Source organism: Ursus americanus, chromosome 22 (genome assembly GCF_024610735.1).
Source record: "Ursus americanus isolate L20-20 chromosome 22, mUrsAme1.1.p, whole genome shotgun sequence".
NCBI classification, from domain to species: Eukaryota; Metazoa; Chordata; class Mammalia; order Carnivora; family Ursidae; genus Ursus; species Ursus americanus.
This window is the reverse complement of record NC_142148.1, coordinates 49,563,816-49,584,215: the sequence shown is the minus strand read 5'-3', so window position 1 is coordinate 49,584,215 and position 20,400 is coordinate 49,563,816. Positions and strand designations below refer to the sequence as shown.

At 49.1% G+C, this 20,400-nt stretch overlaps 1 protein-coding gene across 8 annotated transcripts in view; it reads left to right on the top strand.

The window, feature by feature from the left end:
* The window catches only part of LOC123803122 (focal adhesion kinase 1-like), a 285,650-nt gene extending 282,207 nt beyond the window's left edge, over positions 1-3,443 (top strand). For 7 of the 8 annotated variants that reach the window (XM_087853811.1, XM_087853809.1, XM_087853814.1 and 4 more), the window contains one exon: positions 1,351-2,108. The gene's annotated coding sequence lies outside the window, so the exon portion shown is untranslated. Of the gene's footprint in view, positions 1-1,350; positions 2,109-2,151; positions 2,368-2,734; positions 2,839-3,346 lie in introns of those variants that run through there. The other variant, XM_087853808.1, reaches the window with a different exon arrangement.
* Positions 3,444-20,400: the final 16,957 nt, after the last annotated feature.

The following is a 20,400-nucleotide window of genomic DNA, read 5'->3' as shown; positions in this document are numbered from 1 at the left end:
AAAACATAGTGACTTAAAGGAACAGCCAGTTGTTTAAATCATGATTTTATGAGTTGGCAGTTTGGGTTGGACACAGTTGGGAGTTCTGCTGGATTCCCTTCTGTGTTTGTAGTCAGCTAGGCTGTCAAATAATCAGCCAGGCAGCTCTAGGGTTGGCCAGCTGTCAGCTGGGGCAGTGATGGGGGGACTTGGCCACATACCTTTTATTGCCCAGCAGGCCAGCTCAGGCTTTTTTGGTGAGGTTTTAGGTTTCCAGGAGCAGCAACAGGGCAAGCCCAGATTTTCCAACGCATTTCAAATCTCTGCTTGCTCATTTTGCTAGCAAAGCAAGTCATGTGATGAAGCCCAGGGTCATTGTGGGAGAGGCCCACAGAGGATGTGGATGTGGGGAGGTGTGAACCAATTATGGTGATTACTTAACCATATAAACATGTCATTAATGGGACTGATTCTTATAATATCTTCGCTGCAGTCTGTGAGTGGCTGTATTTATTTATAGGAAGGTAAACAATCTGAAAAACAGTTTATGGAATGATACAGAATGAATTCAATTATGTAATTAATGCCTTTGGCAAATATTTCTGATTGATCTATCATCTTGCTTATGAGGAGATAATGCTAAGTGAAATAAGTCAAGCAGAGAAAGACAATTATCATATGATTTCTCTCATCTATGGAACATAAGAACTAGGATGATCAGTAGGGGAAGAAAGGGATAAAGAAAGGGGGGTGATCAGAAGGGGGAATGAAGCATGAGAGACTATGGACTCTGAGAAACAAACTGAGGGCTACAGAGGGGAGGGGAGTGGGGGAATGGGATGGGCTGGTGATGGGTAGTAAGGAGGGCACGTATTGCATGGTGCACTGGGTGTTATGCGCAACTAATGAATCATCGAACTTTGCATCAAACACCAGGGATGTGCTGTATGGTGACTAACATAATATATTTTTTTAAAAATTTTTTTAAATTAAAAATAAAAATAAATTCAAATGTTCATTATAAAAATACTTGCCTTCTAAGCACTGGATTTGTGGAAACAAAATATACTCTCAGGAACCTGGGTGTGAAAACCACCCATAGGTGGCAGCCACCAGCACATTACCTGTGCAGAAATCTCTGTCTTGGTCTCTTATCTCCTGTATTTCTCTTGGATCCTTGACCACTCATTTGAAATACTTGACCAGAGCTCTAGGAGAGGAAAGCAGAGAAGTGATACCTAATTTTGCAACAAGAGAAGCTGCCGATTATATACAGTTGGATTTATGAAATCTGCTGAGTAACACAGGCTATGCAATGAATGATAAGGAAGTCAGCCTTTAGATTATTTTTCTTTTCTTATCCTTTATCAGGCTGTGTTCTATTCTCCGAAAGGAGCCACCGTGGGGAGATCCTGTTCTCTCAGCTGGCGGAGCCACCCGGATGTGGCCGAGCCAGTGCTATCGAGGAGCGCCACCACATCTGGGGCACGGGGAGCTGAGAAAGCAAGAAATATTGTTCGCCAGGATACAACTGGTAAACGTTTATTTAAGTGCTTCTGTGAGGTCCAGTTGCTATCTAAGATGGATTTATAGGAATAAAATGTTTTAAAAGCTTTAAAATTCGACTCAGAACATAAATACATGGCCTTTTATTAAGTAGGATGTTTCCGTATCTTTTAATTGTCTCTTCTGTTCTCTTCAAATCTGTTTTTGATACTTATTTCTGAATCATTCATTGTGAAAAAGAACTTGAGCTGTCACTACTGAGTGAGATATATGTGCAAAAGAGAGAAAATAGATATTTTGTTAGAAGCCTAAAACAAATAGATTCTCAGTAATCGCACAGCTGCATCATGTTGTTGAGCAGCGTGAATCTTAGTGTGGCGCTGTTCCAACACAGAAAAAGAGAATAATGCACATAGTTTGCAGGACTGGAGGGGGATATTGAAGTGCCTTGCTTCTGTTGGGAAGTGGAGCTTTACATGCCTGGGGCTGTTGTCCTTCTACCCTGTTCCCTCAGTGAAAAACAATGGAATGAAATCCACGGTCTCCACCCAGGCTCAGGCCAGATTCTCAGCTCCCTGAGGTCCAGCTCTGACCTGTGACCCCTACGTAGGACATAAGTCTTGCATGGGAAATGGCTGGGTGAACCAAGGTCCGCCTGTTCTCTAGGAGCTGTTCAAGAAGCTGCTGCCCCATTAGTGCCTGGGCTCCATCTGGTCCAAGCGCAACAAGCCTGGCAGTGAGCACCTGGCACCCACAGTCCGGGCCACTGTCGCCCAGTTCAACGGTGTGGCCAAGTATGTCATCACCACCTGCCTTGGCAACCCAAGCATGACAGCCCGGGATAGGGCCATGGTGGTGGAGCACTGGATCAAGGTGGCCAAGGTATGCAATGGGAAGCCCAGCCGAGGTGCTCTCCTGAGTCTCGGGCACTGCTCTTCCCTTGATCAGGTCTCAGGGTGGAAGGCCCTGGTCTTTGCCCTAGGACTGTGCAGTCCCTAGGCTCTTTGGTCCAGGGGCATGCTGAGCTCCCCTTGCGTGGCCCTATGCTGGGATGCTCCGTTTCTGCCTGGCTCCTTCCTTGGAGTGAGGTAAAATCCTCCTCCTCCTCTGGGCCTCACGTGTGCCCTTCGGCAGGTCCCTGGACAGCGGCTTCCTCCAGCAGGAGCGCCTTCCCCTGAGGGGGACTGAAGCTTGAGAGCCAATCAGGTGCTGGCTCCCCAAGTGACAGCCCATTCTCTTCCCTCCCCAGGCCTGTCAAGCCCTGAGGAACTACTCGTCCTTACATGCCATCCTCTCGGCTCTGCAGAGTGTCTCCATTCACCGCCTCGAGAACACGTGGGGGAAGGTTTCCAGGTGAGTAGGCCTCTCTCCATGGAGGGACCAGGATGGATGAGGGAGCTCCCAGAGGCTTGTCCTCTTCCCCCTCAGGCAGCTTGGACCTTCTGGGAGGCGGCAAACCCCGACCACAAGACCTGGGCTGGTGGGTGCGTCTCTCAGCCTTCCTGGTGAAGAGGCCACCATGCCTCCCGCTTTAGAAATCAGTTTTGCCAAATGTCCCACACGGGGCTGAGCTGCATTAAATCTCTTCACGTGTTTCCTTGACAGCCACTAAGCTCTCTGCCCATTTGAACCCCAAATTGACCCAAACAGTGTTTCTCAATGAATATGGGAAGGGAGGCCCAGGACGAGCCACATGAGAGCTCCCTCCCATGTCCTACAAAGACCTTAGTGCTCAGAGGATCCCAGAAGAAACCCTCAACCAGGCAGGTTGACACTTTGGGGTTCTCAAAGAAAAGGCACTCTCACTCAACCCTGCCACATTATTCGTCCATTGATCCTGCCTCCCTTGCCTCTGTTCAAGAAGCCATTGAGGATCTTTCAAAAGCTGTGCAGCAAGGACACCGCACAGGGCAGGAACCTGCTCATCAAGGTAGCCTGGAAGGTGGAGGTCTGGAAAGAGAGGAGGGGTGGGAGGGAACAGGGTCTGCGAGGATGAAGTCGGGAATGGTCTGAAGCATTCCTTGGGGAGGGGAAGCCTTTGGCATGAATGTGGTGACAGCCTAGGTGAGGATGCTGTTGGCGGTGAGGGGGCAAGCAGGTGGTGTCCAAGCAGACTCCCTAGCCTTGACACCGTCTCTCTTAGTGTCGACAGCTGCTCCACATGGTCACCTGGGGTGGGCCAGGAGGCTGGAGCTTTTTCAGGGGAGGGTCCTTGTGGGCAACAGAGAACAGTGACTCATCCCACTCTCCCCCTTAGGACACAGGGTGTCGTGCCCTTCCTTGGCACTTTCCTCACCAAGTTGCTGATGTTGGATACCGCAGTGGAGGTCTATCTGGAGGTGGGTGAGCCTGAAGATTGTGGGGGATGGACCAGAATCTGGGCCTTTGGGAATAGAGCACCCCTGTAATGAGCCCTGAGCTCTCAGGACTCGGCAAACCTACCCTGATGACAGCCTCAGAGCTGCGCCTGTGAGGCCGGGGTCTCTTGCCCATCTCAGCAATGAGTGAGGCGAGACTGCAGTTAGGCCACGGCTCCCGGTGCCGAAGACTGGTGAAGCAGCAGAGCTTCCTGAAGGCAAAGCTGCATGAGGTCTGTCTGAGTGGACCTCAGCCTCCCCCGGTGAGTTTGCTCGTGGGGGGAGAATGAAGTCAGGACCCTCCACGTCAGCAAGCACCTCCGTAGCCCCAGCAGCCCCTTCCTGCCTGAGGCTTCGGCCTCCCCTACTGTCTTCTGAGAGGGTGGTGCTGCAGGGTCCCGACCTGTAGCCAGTCCATCTGCCCCATGTCCTCCTTTCTCTGGACCCCAGAGCCTGGCCTAGATCCCAGGCCCGCTATCTGTGTATGCACAGCCCCTCACGGGTCCTGGCCATGGTGCAGCATGAGAAGGGATGGGAATCAAGTGCTCCTAAGAACCAGGGGCCTCATTCTGATGGACTTTGTCTGCATTCCAGGGGAATGAGATCAACCACCAGAAAAGAAATAAGGTGAGCATATGTGGCGCTTCCCGCAGGGAAGGGTAGGGAGTGGGCCTCAGAGATGTCCCTGGGAAGAACATTGCTTGGCTCCATCCCCTCCACCTCACATTTCCTGGGATCCCTTGAGAAGAAAGCAGTGCAAGTCCCATCCCGTTAGGAGATGGGGACAGAGCATGGCATCCAGGAGGACTTCCCGGAGGAGGGGCTACTGATACTCACCTCTGAGAACAGGTGGAGACCGGATGAATCTGCAGGGAGGAGGATGGCCATGTGTGCCAGGACGGGGGACGGGTCCCCGGTCCCGCTGCTCAACCCTCACCAGACCCTGCAGCTCCCCGCCCCCCCAGGCTCCCTATACATCCTGTGCTTCTCTCTCTGCTCAGGAATATCAAGTCATGACGGACATCATGCTGCTCCAGGTGGCTGCCGAGAATTACACCCTAGAGCCCGAGGATCCTTTTTGGGCCTGGTTCCAGGCTATGGAGCCGCTCAGCGAGGCTGAGAGGTGAGGCCCATCAGGAGCTGGGTCGGTGAGGTTCGGGGTGGACTCTTTCTGCTGGCCACTCCTGGGATCCTCCTTCCCTGGGCAGCCTCAGGCCTTGTTGCCGGGGCGCCAGACTCCAGCTGTGGGCAAACACTGGCAGGGACTCTTGAATGGAAGCTCCTGGGCAACTCACAGGTGTCCCTCTGTCCTTAGCTACACCCTGTCCTGCCAGCTGGAGCCCCGGTCCTAGCTGGTCAGCAGCACTCAAGAAGGAGAAGAACTGGCCGCAGTCAACCTCAGGGCTGAGCAAGTGTCCAGTGGCCCTGCAGGGATTCCTCAGCAGCTGCATCCTTGCGCCCATTTTCTCCACACCCCTTCCCCCCATCTATTTCCTTATGTAGGGGGCACCATTTAGTTGTTTTAAACAGTCCCGTGATAGATTTGCATGTTAGGAGAGTAAAGCCCTTGTTTTGTTTTAGAGCCCAGGTGTGTGGTTTGGGTCTTTTACTTCCTGCAGTAATGGAAAACTTGCACAGACTCTCATATTCGTTCCTGACCTAGGAAATCTCCCAGAGTCATCAGCTACTGTATGTGGGAGGAAGGAGAAGTGCCAGCCTTTCTCCCTAGCCACTGGAGGGCACCCCCAAATCCCCCTTACTCAGAGCACGCGTCCATTTCAGTCAGTGAATTTGGGTAAACAGCAGAGACAGCTCCTCAGAACTCCTGAGATTTAGAGGTTGCAGGGACTTTCCCAGGAATAGCAACAACCACTGAAAGTGGGAGTCTTTAAGACTTGTACGCCCCAGAACTCCTTCCTGCCCCAGGACTGGGGTTGCCTTTCTCCGCTCTAAGGCCAGGAAGACTGTGTCCTGCTTCTTCCGTTGAGATGCTTTTTTGGTTTAGTGTTTGGTTTTGTATTGCCCCCGTATTTGGAACTTGTTGTATTGTAGTTCAATCTCTGGAACTGCATCAGCACCTAGTGGGGAAAAACACGGAAGGAGATCAAATCCTGCGTGTGAAGGGGACAAAGCCAGAGGAAGATAATTTGCAGATGGACTCAGGGCAGGCAGGGCTTTCCAGCCTCAGTCTCCCCGTTGGCCGTTTACCAAGTTGGAATCTTTCTGGGATTCTTGTCAGTGATCTCTGGATACCCTTTCCTGCTTGTTTTGTGTGTTGGGAAAAGATGGGAGGGGTACCTTAAAGGGCACACCTGAGCCTGGTTCCATGAACATCTATGCTGACCTAGGAGCCAGGATTTCCAGCCTTCGTGCATCTCCTTATGCGGTTCTTCTGAAGCAGCAGTTCCCTCCAGGCCCCAGGCTCTGGGTCAGATGCACAATAGCTACTGTTCCCTGGCTGGCATCTGATGGATCAGGGACGGGCTCTTTCTTGCCAGGATAAGGGGCCATATCCTTGACCAGAGAAACCCCACACTCTCCTTGCTGTCCGTCATGACTTTTAGGTCCATGTTTTCTGAAGTCCATCATCTCTATTTCTTTTATAATAATTTTTTTTATTATGTTAGTCAGCATACAGTACTTCCCTAGTTTTTGATGTAAAGTTCCATGACTCATTACTTGCGTCTAACACCCAGTGCACCATGCAATAGGTGCCCTCCTTAATACCCAACACCAGCCTATCCCAATCCCCCACTCCCCTCCTCTCTGAAGCCCTCAGTTTGTTTCCCAGTGTCCATAGTCTCTTGTGGTTCATTCCCCCTTCTGTTTACCTCCCCCTTTCTTCTTCCCTTTCTTCTCCTACTGATCTTCCTACTTCGTATGTTCCATAAATGAGTGAAACCATATGATAATTTTCCTTCTCTGTTTGACTTGACTTAGCATTATCTCCTCCAGTCCCGTCTATGTTGCAGCAAATGTTGAGAAATCGTTCTTTTTGATGGCTGAGTAATATTCCATTGTCACTAATATTCAACAGTTTACACACTCAGTCTCAGTTTGCACACTTACACTGACTTGTCCGAAATTAGGTACTCAGCCTGAGCCCCCAGACCTACTGGGTCCCCTGCACATTGAAAGTGAGCAGATGAGAAGCATCTCGCATGCAACTGGTTGCCAAAACAAAGCAGGGGTACGAATACTTCTATCAGACAAAACAGAATATAAAAAATAAAAGAGTAGTGGGTCACAAAGAAGGACACTGTGTCCCAATCATGGAGACAATGCAACAAGAAGATAGAACAATTTTAAATTTTTAGACACCCATCATAGGAGGACCCAAATACGTAAAACAGTTAATAACAAAAAGCAGGCAACTAATTGACTGTAATACAATACAGTAGGGGATCTAACACCCCCCTTCTATTAATGGACACATGATCCAAACTGAAAATCAACAAGGAAACAGTGGCTTTGGGTGATGCACTGGTTTTAACAGACGCATGCAGAACATTCCATCCTCCAACAGCACATACTCATTCCTTTCGATTGCACATGGAACGTCCTCCAGAGCAGATCACATATTAGGCTACCGAACAAGTCTCTACTAATTCAAAAAGATGGAAGTCATGGCATACATCTTTTCTGACCACAATGGTATGGACTAGAAATCAACCACAAGAGAAAAACCTGGAAAGACCATGAACACAAGGAGGTGAAAGAACACGCTCCCGAGAAATGAGTGGGTCAACCAGGAATTCAAAATAGGAAAAAAAATTACATGGAATCCAAGAACAATGACAAGACAAGCATCCCAAAACTTTGGGATACAACAAAAGTGAATCTTAGAGGACCAGTTACAGCAATACAGGCCAGCTCCAAAAGCAAGAACAATCTCCCATCCCATCACCTAACAAAAGGGATCTAGCATAAGAACAGCAGAGAGCTCTAGAGCAGGGGATCAGCCTTGGCGCGTTGGAGCTCTTGCTGTTGGGCCCATGCATAGCTTCCGTCCTTGCTCAATTTCCCAGCAGGTATGGTGTTCTTTCCTGCACAACAACTCCCACCATGTCCACCGGGGAATCAACCCTTTATGGAATTCTAGAATGCTAGAAACTGCCAAAAAGGCCCAGGAAACAACCATGCCTTCCCCATTTGGTATATCAAGGTGCCGATTAGCTTTCTCTTTGGGGAACATTCAACAGTGGTTTTTTGAGACATCGTCTTAGGCCCGGATCCCCTGGGGATCTCGTGAAAATACAGATTCTGATTTAGTAACACTGGGAGCGACCTGAGACTCTGCATTTCCAACACGCCCTCTGCGGATGCTGAGGCCACTTGTCCACGGACCACCCTGACAAACAGCGCCAGCAGGCCATTTGACCAAAATTATCTGTTTCACCACTGAAAACAGAATTTTCACCAACAGTTTGGCCGCAACGAGGAGGTCTTTTTATTGCCGGGAAGATAAACAGCCAGGGCAGGGCTTTGTCCACACCTGCAGGCCTCTCCTCTTCTTCTCTTCCAGGGCATATGGAGGCAGGATGGAAGGAGGTCAATAGTTTAGGAGCTTCTTTAGGTCAGTGGGTTTTCTTTCCTGTGCCCTCCTGTATCTCTGTGATGTGTGCAGAGCACAAAGTCCTTCCAAGAGGGATGGCCGAGGCTGGAAGGGGGTAAGGTGGGAGCCTGAGCTCCTGAGTCAGCCCTGGCACGTGGGCAGAGGCAGGTGCTAGGGGCCACTCTGTGTGTGGTGCACGGGCTCCCTCGCAAGTCCCCATGAACGGGCCAGAGGAGCTTCAGAGAGGACGGGCAGAAGACCCAATATTGCTCCAGGCGACAGAGGAGGGAAAAGGCTGAGGTTGGTTCATGGCTGAATGGGCTTGGATGTGGCTGCAGGATGGAAAGTGGCTGCAGATATACTACAGCCCCGTTCAGGGTAGTCTTGATAGAATGCAGCGACGGGAAATTCTTTCGAGCATTTCAAAATTCTTTCAATTCTTTCAGGTGGTATGGAAAGAAAAGCAGCCTGAGGAAAGAATATACATTGGCTCGTGGCAGTGGTAGATGATTTGGCTCGTTGGTCAGGGACTGGGAGGAAGAAGATTTATGACAATTAGTCCTGGGGAACAGACGTGTAGGTGGACCCATGGGAGTGGGCACCAGGTATGATGATCTTTGCATCACACATTGACATCCGCCCAAGCGCATTCAACCTGGAAAAGGCACTAAGCAGCCGAGTACATCTTGGCCACTTGATATCCATTCTAGCCTCTCACATTGCCCATCCCAGTGCTAGCATAACGGGCTCAGGAATGGACATGGTGACAAGGATGGAAGGCAGGGCCCCAAGACCTTCCCATTTCTTCTTTCAGCAACTATGCTCTGAGCACTCAGCCTGTGCCAGGTGAGTTGGTGCGCCCCAGTGCAGTCTGCAAATGGCCAAGTTGTTTCTGCTGTTCTGATGGAGAACACCTTGAAAGCAAGATGTGTGAAAGAACAGAGCAGATATTATACTCCAGTTACCAGCACAGTGTAGTAGGGAGGGCTAGGGAGTCACAGGAGAGGAGGGTCTGGAAGGCCTCCACATGGTGACATCTGCTGGTAGCAGATTGACAAGAGGGAGCAAGAGCTGCACACCTCTGGGAACAGTGTGTCAGGGAGAGGGCACCGCTGGGGCCAAATCTCTCAGACAGAAACTAGTTTGACGAAAGAAGATTCGGAAAGTGGCCAGAGTGGCTGGTGGAGGCTGGGAGGTGAGAACAAGAGATGGCAGTGGATGGGAGGGCCAGGTGCCGAAGCCTGGTCGACTGAGTTAGCTATCTGTTTGTCTCTGAGAACACTACTAGAAAGCTTAGCACTTCTGAAGCGTGATATTTCCTAGCTCCCAATTCGGGGGGGCCTGGAATCTCCACACAGTTGAGACTGGGTGTTTCTGCCCCCAGGTCTCTGTGTGATGCAGTCTGCGCCTCACCCGAGGCCCAACTGTGGTAAGATTTGCTCCCAAGTCACTGATGTGACTAATGTCAGGATTTAGCTCAGACTCAACAAAGTGGGTTTAAGCGAAATCCTGAATTTGAGTTCTTTTCTGCCTATTAGCCTGGGCACTCCCTAGGTTCCTTCCTCTGTGGGCCTTTATGTAGGGCAGTTCTAAACACCAGTGCTTGCTTCCCCAGTGCAGGGATACAGGAAAGAAAGGAAGGGAACAGAAGAGAGTAACAGGAAAGTGACAATGTTCTGTCATATTCTCTTGGTCAGAAACCTATTAGCAACCAGGCAGTGGATAGACAGGGAGGTATATAGCACGGGTGGGGATCCCTGGGAGCCACTGTGGAGTCAACGTGGTGGTATAGTCAGCACATTTCATCCAGACCATGAAACGGAGGTAAGCTTTAAAGTCGATGTGTGTTATGTTAACATGGGTTTGACTCCTGTGTGGCACTTAAGAGACAAAAAGAAAGAACAAAGAGAAAACAAACAAAAAACCAGTCTCAAATGTAGAGCACAGACTGGGGATGGCCAGGTGGGGGGATGGGTGAAATAGGTCATGGGGATTAAGAGTACACTTATGGTGCTGAGCACTGTGTAATGTACAGAACTATTGAGTCCCTGCTGTTCACCTGAAAGGAATATAACACTGTCTGTCAATTATAGTGTAGTTTCAAAACTTAAGAAAAATCGGTCCTATGAGATCTAAGCTTAGAATACGCAGAGTTTCCTCATGAGGTCTCATCGGGCTGAACGTCAATCCACACGAAAGGTAAATGAAAATGTCCAAAGACAAAAGTACAGTCTGTTTATATGGAAAGGCCAGGGCCCACCTCTGTGTTCACGTAAAAGGTAACGTCCTATGCTACTGGCAGTTGGAGCAGAGTTTCACTCGAGTCCTATTGGAGCGATGCTCCTCTGGTGTTCTCATTCTACTTGGTTGTGTGTCTTTACGAAGTAATTGAAATAACGATTCCTAACCTTTGTCTCGTGGATGAAGCAATATTCGACTCTTGGTAGCCATCGAAAGTTTGGAGCGGGAACAACTTTCGGAAAATATTTAGCATTCGTATCTCTCATCGTGTTACAGATAAGGAAGCTGAAGCCCAACAAGGGCACCCGGGGAACAATAACACAGAGGAGGTTCTCCTGACACCTGGTTCAGGGTCCTAACTCATTGAGGAAGTGTGAAGAACGCCCAACCCTCCAGGGTCAATGGACATATCATTTGAACGTGTCATTTTTAAAGAAAAGTGAAATGCGGTCAAACATGGAAAGACAGAAAATAACATCCTTTTAAAGAAAATCCACTATGATCCTCTACACTGTTTCTTACGTTCCACATATGAGTGAAAACTGATGATAATCATAGGGGAAAGGAGGGAAAACTGACCGGGAAGCCATCAGAGACGGAGCAAAACCATGAGGGGCTCTTAAGCACAGAGAACAACTGAGGGTGGCTGGAGGGGAGTTGGGTGGGGGGATGGGGCAACTGGGTGAGGAGCATAAAGGAGGGCACGTGATGTGATGAGCACTGAGTGGTATATGCAACTGATGAGTTATTCAACACTACATCTGAAATAAGGATGGACTGTATGTCGGCTAATCGAATTTCAATAAAAAAATAACGGAAATCCAAGGTTCTGTGTTTTCTTGTTTTCAATACGAAAAATACCGGATGATTTCTTTTCTTCCCACAAGCAATGAAGGGAGCTAGCCTATTCAAGGTGAGGCAGTTTTCAGGGCATGCTGCCTTTTTCATTTCAGCCCTAAAGAGACTTTCAAACATGCTTTCAGTTCCAGGCCTCTTGCCCTTCGAGTCCATTCTGAGCACCCTTGACAGGGTGGCAAAAACTTTGTTTCTTCAAGGTGGGTCACCTCAAGCAGGTAACATCTGTACTTGCCACAGAGTTACTACAGGTGTGCACCCTCCATCACTTACAAGTGCCTCTCGACAAGATTTCCTCACAGGCGGCATGAATACTGCTGCCTGATGGTTTTCTCTTTGATGACATTGATCCCATTTTTTCACTTGCACGATGACTGGGAGTCGGCTCTCGGTCTCATTCCTGGTGGTGATACAGCTCTCCAGCTCCCCCTCAAACATGTCCATCTCCTCTCTCCTAGAGAGGAACATGCAGAACTTAGGGACCATGGGGCGCCTGGGTGGCGCAGTCGTTAAACGTCTGCCTTCAGCTCAGGGCGTGATCCCAGCATTCTGGGATCGAGCCCCACATCAGGCTTCTCTGCTGGGAGCCTGCTTCTTCCTCTCCCACTCCCCCTGCTTGTGTTCCCTCTCTCACTGGCTGTCTCTGTCAAATAAATAAATAAATAAAAATCTTAAAAAAAAAAAACAACTTAGGGACCATGAACTGGGAACACAGAGCAAACATATAAAGGTCTTGCCTGACTTCAGCTCAGCATAGGAGGGACATACTGTTCCCCTTTGGTTTGACCCCAGTGTAATTTAGTACTCTAACCTTCTTTGCCATTGACTCCAGACAGTGGCTCACCAAGACGGGAGGGATACGGAGTTCCTTGCAGACACGCCCACACACCATGTTCATCACCGTCTAGCATGTAAGACTATGTCCCTCATCTGATTAAGAAACTCTTCAAACGTTAATGGATCAGAGTGCAATGAAAGTCTAACTTGGAAGAAGGGCTGAGCTCGGGGATCCGTCCAGTCATATGTCTCACTGCTCCCATCATCCACGTAGGTGCTGCACAAAATGGACAAGGTCCCATTTCCAGTACACAGCTCATGCTGGCCCATCATACATATTCCTATCCTCTTGCGATCACATAGCGTCATGACCCCATCATCATGCCAGTGCTTCTCCAGTTCATGCTGCTCTCTTACTCCACTAATGAACCTTTTTCATCTCGGAAGTGCAGCCCAATAATATTCATTTTCATAGCTTCACAAAATAGGATTTGGCCATGCTTTAATGGATATGACCTGCAAGGCACAGGATAGAAAAGAAAAATAAATTCACGTACAGGACATTCAGAATACTTACAATCTTTGTGACGTTAAAGACATTAGCAATGAAGTAAAAACACAATCCACAAGATGGGAGACCATATTTGCAAACTGTCTATCTGGCAGGGGCTCAATATCCAGAATGAATAGAGATCACATGAACTCAACAACAGACAACAAAATGAATGCAATGCGTGAATGTGCAAATTGGGAATAGGCATATCCTCAAAGATGTGCACGTGAAAAGAAATTTGAAAAGATACATCACTAATGTTAAGGGAAATGCAAATTATAAAAAGCAATGAGATACCATTTTACATCCTTTAAGATGACTCTTCCAAAAAAAAAAAAAAAGCAATCAGAAGGGAAAAAAAGAGCAAGTGTTGGCCAAGATGTGGAGAAGATGGAAGCCTTATTCAATGTGTGTGGTAGGGATGTTTAACAGCATAGTTGTGAAATCAGTATGGTAGTTTCAAAAAAAATTAAAATTAGACTTACTATGTGTTCCAGTAACTCCACTTCTGGGGTGTATACCCAAATTAATTGACAGCATGGTCTTGAAGACATATCTGAACACACATTTTCATGGCATCATTATTCATAATAGCTTAACCATGAAAGCAATCCAAGTATCTGTCGAGGGAGGAACAGATGTTGTATGTACACATATTGGAATAGCATTGATTCTTCAAAGTGGAAGAAGACATTGACATATGCCACAACATGGGTGAACCTTGAGGATATTATGCTAAGTAGATGAGTATTCATGAAAATACACACTTTGACTTCACTCTTAGGACCTACCTAGAGTAAATTGCCAAAGACAGTAGAATGGTGTTGCCAAGGGCTGGAAGTAGGCGGTCATCGGAAGTTTCTGATTCATGGTATAGAGTTTGAGTTTTACAAGATACAATGAGATGTGAAGCTGGGTTACAGGGAGGTTGTTCAAACATATTAATGCATGGAATACCCTTAGAATGTACTCCATGAACTTAATGGACTTAACGACATGAAAATAAATGTAAACTGCAAATACGGAGAAACGAACTCAGGACAATTTCGTCTAGCCATTTATATCCTTTTGTTTAGGTCCTATCTCAGACATTTTGCTTCAGCCATTTTCCATGAGGCGACTTTGATCAAACAAAATGTTCTCATTCTGTGCCCACTTGGAAGCTTACAATCAGAATTTTCCAAAACATGAACAGTTTTTTCAAAAGTTACTATCTGACGTCACTTATTAAGACTTTCTATTCTTTGACAAATTGTTAAATGGAACAAAATTTTAAAATTCTATTTCATCTGCTTTAATTTTAATTCACTGATTTTTAATTTCAGAATCAACTTTCTATGCCAATGGCTTGAAGTTTTTAACCCCTAGGATAACCTACTGGCTTTCGGTTCTGCTGTTTTCAGTTTTGTTTACGTGACGTTCTTTTTACCACGTCCAATTTCCTGATGCTCTCTATGAATATTAAAATATATTTTTGCTCCAGTTGTTTTGATACATTTGACATACAGAACTGTGTATGTTGAAGATACCTGGCGTAATGATGTTCCTTTCGTATACTGTGAAACGATCGCCAGAATAAATTTAGTCCGCCGCCATCATCATCTCTAGAGATACAAAAATGAAGTAAAAAGAAAAGAAAGAGAGGTTTTTCTTTGTGATGAGAACTCTCAGAACTTGCTCTTTTCACACCTCTCAAATACACCATAGAGCAGTAATGAACTGTAGTCCTGGGGTGTACTGTAAATCCCTATTCCTTATTGATCTGAAACTGGAATTTGTACCTTTTCACCATTCACTCAGTTCCCGCACCCCCTCCGCCCTCTGCTTCTGGTTACTTCTATCTGATTTCTTGTTCTGAGTTAGTCTTCCTCCTTTTCTCTTCTTTGTCTCAGATTCCACAGAGAAGGGAAAAATAGAGATCCTGCTCCTTTGCTCTGTGACTCTGCAAAGGCACTGCGTTGAGGACCCCCGAGAAAAGGCATGGCTTTTTTTGCTGGTGTGCCTGCGTGGAGCTGTGCCACCAGAGCTGGAGAACTGGGTGCAGGGCGCTTCCTTGTCCATGGTACCTGGTGAGTTCTGCTGGAGGAACTGGAGCAGGAAGAGTCAGGCAGAGGCCATTGTGGTTGTCGCCCCTGCCCAGAAACAGCTTGAAAGTTTTAGTAGCATTCTGCAGTCTAGGTGCTTAAGAGGGGAGGTGGGCTCCAAGATCTTCTCAATTATTCATTGAGTAACTACACACTGAGCACTGCCCTATGCCAGGTATCTTGCTGGGCCCGTGCGCGGAGCTGAAATTACCTAGGGCTCCTTTGCTTTAGGAGCTCCCAGTCTACACATGGACCAAAGCTCCAAAGTGAACGCACGTAAAAGAAAAGAGCAAGCGCTCTGTACTAGGAATGAAGTGTGCTACGGAGGAAGGCTGGGGAGTCACTGCATGGAAAGATATGAAAGGCCTCACTGAGGCTGAGGTTGCTGAGAACAGATTGACCAAAGGGAGCTAGGCCTGCACACGTCAGGGAGCAGCGTTTCAGGAAGAAGTGACTTGTGCTGCAGACACTCAATAACAGAAGCCAGTTTGGCCAGAGGAGTGAAAAAGGCAGCCAGGGTGGCTGCAGGGACACTAGGAGGAGAGCAGAGGGGAGGGAGGAAGGCAGGGACAGATGCTGAGGCCTGGGAGACTGTTACTTATCTAGAGTTGCCCCGGGACTGCATTGCCCTGATACCCTGCATGTGCAGGTGCATCGCTTTAATTTCTAACAGTATTTGTGGGTGAAGAATGCGGGCCCAAATTAGCATGGTTCCCCAGGCTCAAGGTGTGTCAGTGGCTGCGGCTGTGACCAGGGCCATACTGGAAGAGGATTTTGTCATAAGTTGGCTCACGTGACTCGGGATGCCATCTGGACTCAGAACCTGAGTTCCTGTGTGTCTTTTGGCCTTGGCACTGCCTCCGTTCTCTGTCCTGTGAGCCTCTGTAGATGGCAGCTCAAAACATCGGTGCTTGGTTCTGCTTCAGAGAGAGAAGAAGAAGGGAAAGGGAAGGAGTGAGTAGTGGAACATGATGGAAAGTAACTAGGGAGTGAGAAACTCTTTGCATGACATGTAGACAAGCTCTAGGCATGGTACTTCATCACGTTGAATATGTCCTGTGGGTCAAAAGCCAGTCACTGACCACTTAGCGGTTACAGTCTGATGCCTATACCACAGGTCAGGATCCCTAGGAGCCATGGTGAAAGCCGCTCCCCTCATAGACCCAAACGAGGTAACGGGGTCTCGTTCTTCATATAACGGGAAACAATTGCATGGTTTTACTACAGAGGATGACAATGCCTGCATCTTCTTGCTTTTCCAGACCATCATGGTGCCCACCTTAAAATGAGGCCAAGAGGGAAAGTGACAGTTGCAGTATTACAGGGCTGGAACCCAGGCCTCTTCTGAGCAGCACTCCATGCCAAGTCCCACCCCTTCTTGTAATTCTTCCATCTTGAAAATTGTGCCTCAGATACACAGGGGACCACCCCACACATGTAATAAATACTCTTATCCACAGACACCAGAGGATGTGCCAAGGAAGTAGATTCTAGCCTGATCCCCACACTGCAGGCTGGGAAAGTGGGGACTACGTGAGAGACACAATGACATAGGACACACAAGTGCGCAAAGAAACACAGAACGTAAGGTCTGAATTCAGCTCTGCCTCCTGAAGCTTCAGACCCTAGTTCCATTTCCAGAGAGTGGTGGCTATGGCCTTTTTGGCTCATTGTGTCCAGTTAAGGAGATGACATGGGGGAGAAAGCTAAGGAGTCAACTGCCAAGAAGGGGCTCTGGATAGGTCTGACTGAACACATGGTCCCAGGGATTAGAATCTTGAAAGAGTGACCTCACTTCCTCTGTGATAGGCCCCAACTGAACTTAGAACTCTGGTAACCGGGCACCCAGATTCAAAAGACAACCTGCTCTCCAGCTCACTTTGGTGGAGACGTTCGAGAGAACAGGATGTTCTCTTGCTGCCTTCCTCCCTTCAGGGTCTCTGGGCCCAGGCAAGCCCAGAGAGAGAGACTTGCAAATAATTGTAGACGTCGGCTCAGCCCGCTTTTCCGAGCCCTCTGGACATGTGGCAGGAGACACCAACAGGTAACACGAGGCAGCTCAGGGCAGCCCACTGGAGAGCAGGCAACAACTGTGATGCCACCTCAGCAGGCCCACACCTCTTGCCCCTCATTATGTGTGTCCCTGTGTGTGTGTTGAGGTGGGGGGCTGGTTGTCTATGTGTAGAGAAGGGGACAGAGGATGTGGGACACACCCTTCCTGGGCAGAAGGAAGCAGCCAGGTGTTGGAAGCCTGGCCCATCTTTCATGTTCACACCCCAGGTCATAGCAGGCAGGATGAGAAGCTGAGCACTGGGGACCAAGCTCAACTACCTCGATGTTAATCATGAGCTCTAGAGTTTCATCCGGCTACCTCCTTGCTCGATGTCTTTTCAGCTGCCCCTCTTTGCCTCAACTGGAGAACAGGATTTCTAATGCGGGTGGCCCCTTGTGGCAATGTCCTGGGAGGACACTAATGTCTCTTGACCCCATGTCTATGGGGCACTGCATTTTCAGAGCTGCACCCAGGAGGTCATCGAAGAGCTGGTCTGGGACTTCAACTACAACGCCCTAGACAAGTGGCAGGTGCACCAGGCCACCCAGGATCAGTGCCGCTCTGAGGTGAGAATGGGAAGAGGGTTCCACACACCCAGGGCCCCCACACAAATATGGGGACAAACCTGGGGCCCTCCCATGGTGTTTCCACATGAGTGCCCCACAGGCCCAACCACAAAGTCATCCCAGTATCCACACCTCCACCACCAGCTGTGGGAGAAAGTAGGAAGACACTCTTCCCATAGGTGGGAATGGTAGAGAATAGTGTTCGTGTTTTTTGCAGTTTGGGGCGTGGGTTATTCTGTTTCATTCTGTTTTGTGTGACTTTTCCCGCAGCCATGAGTGTCTTTGCATTTTGCTACTGTTTTGAGTATTTTCTTGACTCACCCCAGCCATCCTGTGTAGAACCCAGCTCCACTGTCCTTGGAGAACGTGTCCAAGGCCTTATGAATCCTCACCCCACACAGGGTGATTGAACATAAAAGGAACGGTGGGAAGAAGCCATTCTATATGTTCCTCTGTAACGTATCACCTCTCAGAGCACATCGACTCATTGTATGTCCCCCGGGTCACAAGCTGTGTCCTCATATGTCTTTTTGGACCTCCATATGGGAGGTTGTCTGCCACCGTGAATCAGCCTTTCAAGCACGGATTGGGTGCAAGGCCTCTGATGCCTCCTGGCCCAGGTAGTGGACTCTGTCTTTTCAGAGTTCAATCCAGGCCATCTTTGAGGAGCTGCTTGCTCCAAAGGCTCAGCTACTCCATCTCCCTTGACAAGCAGCAGGTGCCTCAGCCCACAACAACATCCAATGCTGGTCTGGGGTGAGAACAGGTCCAGATTGATGTCCAATCTCAGGACCCACAGATGATCACGGCAAGGCCAGAACCCACACTAGAAACAACCAGCTCCCCTGGGGCCTGCCGAGGAAGGTGGATTTCCCCTGAACCTTTCTCCCCACCTTAGGAACAGACCAGGCCGCAGCAGCATAGGGAAATGCCATGCATTCCATGCTCTGGACAGTTCTCAGGCCCAACGTCTATGATCTTGAGCAGCGTTGGAGATGCTAAGCCTCTGCTTTCTCCTGTCTGCAGTAGGGATGTTGACTGATGACTCAAAGGCATACAGTTCTTAATAAAGCCTATTCAGAGAGAGAAAGGCTGTGGTGGCTCAGCTAACAAGATGTGTTGAAGTGACCAATGCTTTCTCATTTCACCCCTAAAGGCAATTGTACTTTCAAGCCTAGAGCCTTTTCTAGGTGGGCCCTCAAGTCCCTTTGCTTGCACAAGTTCCCGAAGGGATGAGACTCTCTGGTCTGAGCCCCAGACCCTGATCATCCTGGTGGTTCGTGGTGTTGAAGCTGACTCCATTGCCCCCCACACCCCCCTTCTCTACCTGGTGGGAAAAGGAATCATCCCTGTCCCTGGATGAGGCCCAGACGATGCTGAGGCTCCGAGAAGGCACAATGGAGCGTTTCGTACAGTCCCTGGTGCCATCCTTCCCAGATGGGAGCATCTCAACCACCTCAACGATCTTCTGCATGTACGAGATGTTCACTTCAGCCACACAGGTCCTGGGCCAGCAGTTCAATAGGTGAGTGCCCACCCCATGCACAGCACAGGGTGAGCCTCCCATCTACTGGGTGTACATCTCGGGAATGGCACTACCCCTCTCTGAGCTTCCCTTTCCTCTTCTGAAAAGTGGGGTGGTTAAGAGGATGAACCTCATACAGTTACTGTAGGAAATCATGGGAGGAAACATGGCACGGTCTACTCTGGTGCTTGGCTCTGTAGAAAGGGCTCCTGGACGTGCTGGGCATCTTCTTGCTTAATAGTTCTCTCTCTCCGGTCAAGAAGCTCTCAAGTGCAACCCTCACAGGCCGGTGGCCCTTCTGGGTTGACGAAAGGAAATGCAAAGCAGGCAGTTTCTCTATGTGCAAAGGACTTCTGAGATTCCATCTAGATGGTTCTGGTAGTTGTCCTTTGTGTGAGCAGCTCAGGGGCACACTGGGAGCAGGCAGACCAGCCCACGGGCCACTCAGGATTTGGAAAGTGCGGGCTGGGAAGTAGTCGTTCAAGAATGTATATTAAGCACTAGGAATGTGAATGGAGAGAGGAGATACAGTGTCTGGGTCTCAGTTCTAGTCAGAGGGTCAGATAGGCACTCTGCACACCCTAAGCACGCATCTCCAATGGTTGTTAGATGTGACATCTTCGTAGCCTCCTCTAGCTTTGCAAGGATCCACCGAGAGCTGGATCATAGGACAGATGAAATGATCAAGTAAAACTGGGACAGGGGTTTGGGTCCAGAAGCAGGGCTGGCTGCCTCCACAGAGCAGGGTGGGGGACTACAGGGGTGGTGGCTGGGGAGGGATTTGCCAAACCAGGGATCTCACCGATCTCTTGATTTCCAGTGGGTGGGCTTCATCTGGGGGGCTTCATGTGAAGAAGCAAATGAGTCAAAGAAGGCTGTGGACGGGGTCCCGGGCCCTCTGGTCGGCAGAGCACAGTCTGGGCTCAGTGGGTGCCTGAAACACCCATCCCTTTGACGGTCCCAACTTGCTCTGCCTGCCCCTCCCCGCTGACCACCCCAACAGGGGCCAAGAACCGAGGGTGTGCTGAGCCGACCACTCACAAATCTGCCTCCAACCTGAGCCTTGATACTGGTGTGCATGGAGGATAGAGTAGATCAGGCCCATGGCCAGGTAGAGGAGAGGAGAAGTGGAAAAACCAGACTCATTCAGGTTTTCTGGAGGACCAGGCCTCCCACTACGAGGGCAGCTAGAGAGGGGTTGGAAGGGGGCTGGGGCCATCCTCTGGGACCCATACAGAAAGAACGGTGCTGTGGGAGTAGCATGTGCAATGCAAGGCCAGGCCTCTGACTCTGCTCCACATATGACTCTCCCCAGCACCCTGTCTCCCTTCTTGGGTACCTGGCCTGAC